At 44.8% G+C, this 8,446-nt stretch overlaps 1 long non-coding RNA gene across 1 annotated transcript; it reads right to left on the bottom strand.

Moving 5' to 3' along the window:
* Nucleotides 1-6,131: 6,131 nt before the first annotated feature.
* On the bottom strand, nt 6,132-6,839 carry LOC146862002 (uncharacterized). The gene is made up of 3 exons (XR_014978362.1): nt 6,747-6,839; nt 6,556-6,665; nt 6,132-6,451 (listed from the first exon to the last, which is right to left on the bottom strand). It is a non-coding gene; the product is annotated as an uncharacterized LOC146862002 (long non-coding RNA).
* Nucleotides 6,840-8,446: the final 1,607 nt, after the last annotated feature.

Genomic DNA, 8,446 nt, shown 5'->3' with positions numbered 1-8,446 from the left:
AGATTGAAGATCTGAGTCTCTCAACACAGAAAAACACCGTCTTATGAAGATTCAAGAGAAAAAGTGTGTCAATTCTTCTGAGAATTCAAGAGAGAACAATAAAGAGAGTATGAGAGTGACAGGTAAAAAGAGAGAGAAAAATGGAAATAAATAGTGTCACCTCATCTAATAACGATTTCCCACTTTGAACGGAAATTGCAGAATAATATAAGTTAGGTGATATAAACAGGCCCTCCTCCCATTCTTTAAGGTGCCCCTAACGCACCGTGTCAATTTCCTGAAGCAATGAGTTACCCAGGATACTAAACCGCAATAATTCATCTTGGTCACTATGGGGCAGATGTTTCATTCTTTCACGTAGCAACCAACTCAGGAAGTTACCTTGCTGAGCTGTGTGACAGGGCAGGAATGCACCATATGCACCCTTATATGATGCATACCTGTCCTTTCCTAGTGCTGGTGCACTTTTGGCCACCATTTACCAACACAGGCCCCCTTGCGTCATGGTGCAAGGATGCCTGAGTTGTAGGCAGGATTGTTTTGTGCAGGAAGGAACACCTTCCTGCACAACAAGAATCTTCAGATGCATTTTCCTCTTTCCACACGTACAAAGAGGTAAAATAAAGATATATCTCCTCATTACACCTCACCTGGGGAGGCATAGCATTTTGAGGCATTCCCAGGTCTGCCACTAATGGTTAATCTGGGAATGTGCCAAAATCCATGGGTGGATGCATGGGAACACCCGCACTCCACCAATGGAACAGCTCCCTGCCGCAGTGTACCACAAAGCAGTCATGTGTACTGCCTTGCATTACTCTGCATATATCAAGCCATGCAGGGCCACACAATGTGGCCTAGCATTGCTTCATAAATCTCACTTACATTTTGCGTCACCCTTCCGCCCCCTTATGAGCTATAAGGGCGACGTAAAACCTATGTTCCGATCATGTCAGTTACTGGTGATTCCAAGAAGAGTGGAGAGCAATTGTGCCCCATTACCAGTCGCACAGCAACCTCCTTCAGTACTCAAAAGACTCCATTTTCAATTTGATCGTTCTTTTAATGAAATTTTACTCCATGTTTTTGTCAAATGTTTATTCTTAGCTTTCTCCATCCATAAGAACCAGCAGAAAACCTATTTCATTTGCTGAAGCACATTAGAGACACTAGCTTTTTTTTTGTCCTCGTATAGCAATAATTTGGAGTTGGAGGTGTTGGGGACCCATTTCTCTTTCTCTTCCGGGGCTTCTCGTGGGTAAGCGCAAAGTGTGCGTGGAGAATATCTTCTTCCCCTTTGTATTTGAGCCCCTTTTTGTCCGCTTCCAGTGCAACTCGGTTCTAGGTTGAGCTAGTCATTATGACTACTCCTTCAAGTTCCCACTTGAATGCTTTTATTGCATTGCATAATCATAGGACCATACAATGCATTTCACCATCTTTAATTTGTGAGATTATAGTTTTCCCAGATGTTCCAGAATTTATTTGTCTTTCCCCTATGCCCACTCCTGTCTAGTTTATTTACTCTTTGTACGGACGCCACCCACTCTTTATGTGTTGGAGGTGTACATTTTACCCACTTAATACATATCTCTCTTCTTGCTAGAAGTATCAATATAAACAGAATTTTCTCTTGGTCTTTACTCAGCTTAGTTGCTTCAACCTCGTTCTGACTTATCCTAAAAATAACCAAATCTATACTCACCTCCACCTGTGGTCCCAGTATTCTAGACATTTTTACCCGTCTCCTCCCAAAATTCTTCAAGTTGGGGGCACTGCCGAAACATGTGTAGGTCGTCTGCACCCGGCTCTCCGCACATAGGGCAACTTCTCTTGCCTTGGTCTCTGATCTTAGATAGCCTCTTTGGGGTCCAGATCGCTCTGTGGATAGTGAATAAGTGATTCCTTCTCAATGGTGCAGATTTTCCAATTTTACAACAAGTAGCCATAGATACTTGCCATTCATGTTGGATGTTCAGCTCTGGCAGTACTCTTCCCCAGATCTTGTTTGGAATTTCGTAGTGTTCCTCCCCTTCTTCTATCAGTGCCCAATACCAATATGCTATTTCTCTTTTGGTGATCTTGTTTCCCTGCAGCATTTCCTCTACAATCCCGTTTCCATCTTGGGTGTCTTTTAAGTTCTTGACCCAGCTGCTTATTTGATAGTACTTAAATCTAAGGGTGGGCGTGGTTCGCGAAGTAGCACTTCGCGAAGCTACGCAAAGTGAAGTTCGCACTACGCGAGCTACGCGTAGCACTTCGCGAACTGCGTAGTAACATGTTCGCACTGTGCAAGATGTTGTTTTCAATGATTGCACAGTGCGGACAAGCAACCGGCACTGAGCAATCATTGAAAATGGCATCTTGCACAGTGCGAGCTGTAGTTTTCTGCTGCTCGAGTAGATTTTTACCAGAGCGGCAGCTTTCTCAACGCGAACTGGTAGTTTCTCATCGCGAGCGGTCGCGAGCATACGCGACCCCTCGCAATGAGAAACCTGACCTCCTCGCGTTGGGAATCTCGCCGGGAGGTTTATTTTCCATGCTCGCGATCGCGAACAAGGAAAAAGTCTCGCCGGGATGTCATTTTGCTTGCTCGCGGTCGCCAACTTGACGTTGAGGACCGCAAGCAAGCAAAAAATCACCGCAGCACTACGCAACACTACGCTACGCGTGTTCGCACTGTGCTACGTGCAGTTCGCGTAGTGCGAAGTAGCGCGAACTTCACAAACTACGCGAGCGTAGCGTAGTGCTTCGCCCAGGCCTACTTAAATCTCAAGATTGTGCCCTTAGTTCTTTCACTCAGCACTTCCCACTCCATGAAAGAGTTCTGTGTCATTAACTCGCCCCATTTTGTGATATTATTTTCCCTCAGGGGGTTTGCTAGTTTATCTTTCAGACAGTCCGGGGTTCCTGGGGAATCCCATATGGGTGCTTAACTGCTGCAGTATGGTATTTTGAGTGTCCTTCTCATTTGGTACCAAAGTGTTGTTACCGCCTTCAAGGTTTTAATTTTATTTTCTTAAAGTACTTGGGGTGACCAAATTGTAATGGCTTCCTTCCTTATTGACTGCCGCCTTCAAGTGGTCAGGATATAGATCAAAACTTTCTAGAAGTTTCCTAATGTTTTTAAATTGAAATGCTCTACAATATTGTAGGATGTCCTGGGTAGCAATCCCTCCTTGTGGCTTATTCCTCCTTATCTTTTCCCAGGCTGTTCTTGCCCCTTTTGCAGCCCAGTTAAAGCTGCTTAGTTCTCCTTGCAGTTTTTTTGTCTGAACAATGTTAAATTCCAGTGGGACAGTGCTGAACAGGTAGGTGAATTTTGGGAGTATAGCCATTTTAATTATATTTGATCTTCCCATAAAAGACAGCGGAAGACCTCCCCATACTTATAGCAGTTTCCTTACTTGTTTATGAATTCTCTCGAAGTTTATACTTGCAATTTCCTTTATGTCCACTGTGAGGTCTATATGTCCAGGTATTTTATTCTATCTTTTACTCTTGGGTCTTGGGAATTGTTGTTCCACTCTAGGATTTCGGTTTTTGCTTGATTTGCTAGGTACCCTGATACCATTCCATATATTTCCCAAATGTCTTCTATTTTTGGAAGAGAGACCTCTAGATTGCTCGTAAACACCATCAGGTCGTCTGCAAAAAGGGCAACCTTCTTCTCCGATCCCTGATGTTTGAACTGTATTATTCCCTTCTCTTCTCTTATTAATTCCGCTAATGGCTCTATGTACAGATCAAACAATAGGGGGGATAGCGGAACCCCAGCCTTGTTCCCCTTTTTATTATAATTTTTTCCTTTCACATTTCGTTCACTAGATCCTTTGCTGAAGGGCTTTTGTATATCTGTTTAATTGCGCTCTGAAAGGTATCTCCCAAATTAAATGTAGCTGAAGTTGCATTTAAAAAGGGCCAGCTCACCCTATCGAATGCTTTAGCAGCATCCAGAGTTAAAATCGATAGTGTGATTTCGTGGTGTGTTGCCATATCGATTGCAGCAATGAGCTTATGCGCAAGTTCTTGTATATACCTTCCTCTGATAAAACCTTTTTGATTTGTGTGTACCACTGATCCCGCAATCTTTCCAAGTCTTTTCGCAAGAAATTGTGTATAGACCTTGTAGTCGGCATTTAAAAGTGAAATTGACCTGTAGGATTCGCTTTTAGTGAGGTCTTTCCCTGGTTTGAGTATGACAGTAATGGTTGCATCATTCCAGAAGGCCGGAAGAGTCCCTTTCCCTATAAATACTTCATTTAAGAGTTCTGTCAGGGAAATGGCCAATAGTTCTCTCAGATGTATATATAACTCGTTTGGGAGTGCATCCGGCCCTGCCGCCTTACTGTTTTTTTGTCTCTTCAAGGTTTCTAGTACTTCCTCCCTGCTAATACTTTGGTTAAGCTCTGCTCTTTGTTCTTGTGACGATTGTGGAAGCGTTATTTTTTCCAGCACTAACTGTATCTGCTCTTCTGTGACCACATTTTCCTGTGAGTACAACTTATTAAAAAAAATTACAAACTCCTTCCTGATATCTTCCCTCTTCTGTGGTATATTGTTGGTCTTCTTTTTGTATCTTTACTATCCTATTACGTGTTGCCTCTGTTTTTAATTTCCACGCTAGTAGTTTCCCACATCCTTCCCCATACTCGTAATGTGATATCTTGCTTGCCTCCCATTTGTCTTTTACTATTGTTTAGAGAAAGTCTGCCAGATCGTTTTATTTAAGATTCTCTTCTCTTCAATACTGGTTTTCTCTTGTTCGGTAATAGTATTTCTGTTAAGTTCTAGCTCCAGGGATATTTTCTCTTTTTCTAGTTCTCGGATCTTACTTTTTTTGGATTTGTTTTTATATGTCGCGAGACTGGCTATTTTTCCCCTGATAAAGGCCTTATGGGCCTCCCAGGCGATTTGTTTCATAGTCTCTCCTTTTGTTTATTTGGAAGAACTCCTCAGTATCTTTTGTTAATGCTTCTATGCAGGTTTCGTCTAGAAATATGCCTCTATCTGCTGTCCATCTAGGGATAGGCGCGAGACAATATAAATTGAGGTGCAAGATCACTGCGGAGTGGTCCGACAAGTGTGCTGGTAAATGTTCTAACCTCACGTAGAGTTTACTAGACCCCTATCTATTAGAAAGTAGTCTTTTCTTGATGCATGCCCCAATCTCTTGTTTTGCAGCGTGAATGTATTGGTCTTATCACCTTTTACTCTCCATATATCCATGATCCCTAGATCTTTTATACAAAGATTCACCCACTCCCTTATTTTAGGTAGGTTTGGGTCTTTCTTGGTTGGGAACCTGTCTTTCTTCAGATCCAGTATAATATTACAGTCTCCCCCCATTATTATAGGAGCTTGCGCTGATAAGATGTTGCGAGTAGAGTTTTTGATGTGGTTCTGGGTCATCCAGATTGGGTCCATAGTATCCAACCAATGTATATAAGTTGTTGTGTATCTTCACTTTCACCACCACCCATCTCCCTTTCTTATCTATCTCCGTGGCTTCAATCCTCGCTCCCAGAGATTTCTTAAAAAGTATCACCACCCCTTTTACACAACACTCTTGGTTTGTACACACCCATGTTTCTATCCATTGCTGATTTTTAAGAATTTTCTCCCATTCTTCTTTCAATAAATGTGTTTCTTGCAATATCATTAATTCACAGTCCACTATTTTTAAGTATTCCAGTATTTTTGCCCTTCTTTTCCTTATCCTGAGTCCGTTAACATTCCATGTCATTATTTTAACAGCCATTTAAATCAACCCCTTTTTTGCCCCTCCGATTTGGTGAAACCTTTCTATTACTTGTACAGTTTGTCAGGGTCCCCTCTCCCTCACATTGCTTAGCTAGGACATTTTTGTTTTTTTTCCCTATTTTGTTCCCCACCTTGTGCATTTTTTTGTTTTTACTGATTTTTCTATGTGATTTCCCCCCCTCTTCCCTCCCAGGAGAAGCCTCCCCTGACTCTTCTTGGGGCATTTATTTATCAAAAAAGATTCCTTTCTGTGTATTACTCTTTTAGTTGGTGACCATGAGGCCTACACATTTAGATCAATAACCTTTGATTTTTGACTGTGACACTGGACAAATATTATTACTTCAGACTAGAATATACTTTTTGTTACTCTCAAAATTTATTTTTCATAGGAAAACACTTATGTTCAATAAAATCATATTTTAAAATTGCATTCAATATATACTCTGATTGGGTGCTCTGGTACAGTCTTATATATGCTATCTAACAATTCCGTATTACGGTATCTATCTCAGAGTCACACACAGTTCAAATCATGTACTTTCAAAATTGCAAATTAAATACTACACAAATACATTTCATATGCTTTAAAAAGTCCCACTGTCGACGCGTTTCGGTGCATAGGTTACAATAGTAGCACCTTCCTCAGGACGGACGAGAATTTAAAACCAAAGTTTTGTTCTTCTTTCTAAAAAAGAGAATGCATATAATTAATACCATTTCCCTATGGAGAGTTGATTCTAGTTCTGGGCTATGCTGTTAGTATCACTTATACATATTGTCTGCCCTTACTTTAAGTGTAGGGGTTGAAGTCCTTCTGTGGGTGTTCAGGACGACTTTATCACCTCTCAACTTTTGTGATTTTAGACCACTTGCATCATAGTCAGTGGAGTCATAGAATTCTACAAAAAGAGCATGGAGTTATTTCACCATACTTTTTGAGCCTATTAGCCTATTTTCATGCTGTTAAGCAAAACACTTACTTTTAAAAAGTCACGTTGACACATGTTCAATGGTGTCTTAAAGCAGGTACGTCTTTCGATATGCACCGCCTGTATTCAATTGTTTAGCTGTGCCTGTAAGGTACATAGATAATGCTATATACTTCAAATAATGATGTCATGGCACTGGTGTTTATTCTCAACAAATACATCCATATACCTACCAATAGGTTTTTCGCCTAATGTTTAAGTTCAGGCTGTCCTTCCCTGCACCTTTTCAAGTGGTGTCCTGATACCTGTACCGGAATAACATGACGTTCAATTTAAGTGTACAGTTATCCATAGATCATGGCTTTAGACATCTACCTATCTCCTACTCCTTCTAAATTAGAAAGGGGTTCAGTACATACCAGTTAGAGCCTGCAATATCTTGTGGCAGCCTGAATCTTGACAACGCTGTCTTCTTTTCTTTAAGCGTTGTCAGCCACACTGTAGGTTTTCTTGGGGGTGTTTTTACTTTTACTCCCAACCTGTGTATTAAAGGTCATATTGGAGGAGGTTTTATTTAGATCCTCGCATAGAGGAATCTTCTTATCGCATTCCCCAGATGTTGCCAAATTTGCTAATTACAAGTATGTCCTCTACTCTCATTGTCACTTATGCTGTTTTAAAGCAGTGCTGAGGTGTACTTTAATATTTCTTTATCAGAGGTAACTAACAGAGGGGGGCGTGGCTTGGCGCGCGAACAAGATGGCCGCAAGCTAGAGGAGCCCCGGCGCATCGGTGCCTGCATCCTGTAAATTATCCTGTCAGGGACCCCCATAGCGGCCGAAAAACGGTGGAGGAGACGGCCCGCTCACCCCCCACTGTGGCGGTCTGCTGAACGGAGTGCTGCGCTGCTGGGCGGCGGCTTGGGATCGACTGAGAGGGGAGACCGGCGGCTGGTGAGGAGGGCTGGAGCCCTGCGGCCGGCCGCGCACGCTACTGTGCGCCGTGGTTTACCACGTGACTCCTAGGCCGTGACCGTTGGAGCGGCGGAGCTGAGACCTCGGGAGCGCGCTGAGGGCTTATCGGAGGTCCGTGCCGGGAGCACACGCGAAGGAGAGGCGCTGGTTGGCAGGTCGGAGACCGAAGGTGCGGACGCAGGAGGCGGCTGTTTCCCGCCAGTGGGGCCTCTTGCCTGGCTGCCGCTCGGGCGGGACGCGACCGGAGCCCTAGCGGCGGCGGGCCCTGAGGTCTGGGACCCGCCGGGGCCCGACAAGCCGGAGGAGGAGGCGGAGGGGGCGCGCCCCCTGCAGCGGCGATCGCGTGGCTGACCCGGAGCGGGGGCAGCGGACGGAGGAGGTGCCACGACCCCGGGGGGACCTGCAGACTGGGAGCCTCGGCCCTGGAGGAGGTGGACGGTGAGGGGTCGTGTCGCCCGACGTTTGGCGGGACACCCGCTGCCGGAGGACATTCTCTGACTCCCTACGCTGTGGCACCTGGCCCGTGACGGCGGCCGCCGACCTGAGAAGAGAGGTCCCCTGGTGTGCGGGGGGGCCCTGATATAGCGGCTGGTTCTGAAAAGGGGGAGCCAGCTGCGGCTGGACCGGGCCCATCTATTGTCGGACTGGACTGCGGGCGGATGCCCACTGCACAACAGTTGGTTATGGGCCGGCTGCGCAACGCCCAGAAAGACGGCCGGGCCCCGGTGGCGGGACTGGGCCCAGCCGCGGCGCCTGGAGACCCCGAGGCGGCCCCGC

Source organism: Triturus cristatus, chromosome 2_2 (assembly GCF_964204655.1).
Source record: "Triturus cristatus chromosome 2_2, aTriCri1.1, whole genome shotgun sequence".
Lineage (NCBI taxonomy): Eukaryota > Metazoa > Chordata > Amphibia > Caudata > Salamandridae > Triturus > Triturus cristatus.
The sequence above is the reverse complement of the archived record's forward strand: the minus strand, read 5'-3'. Positions and strand labels throughout refer to the sequence as shown.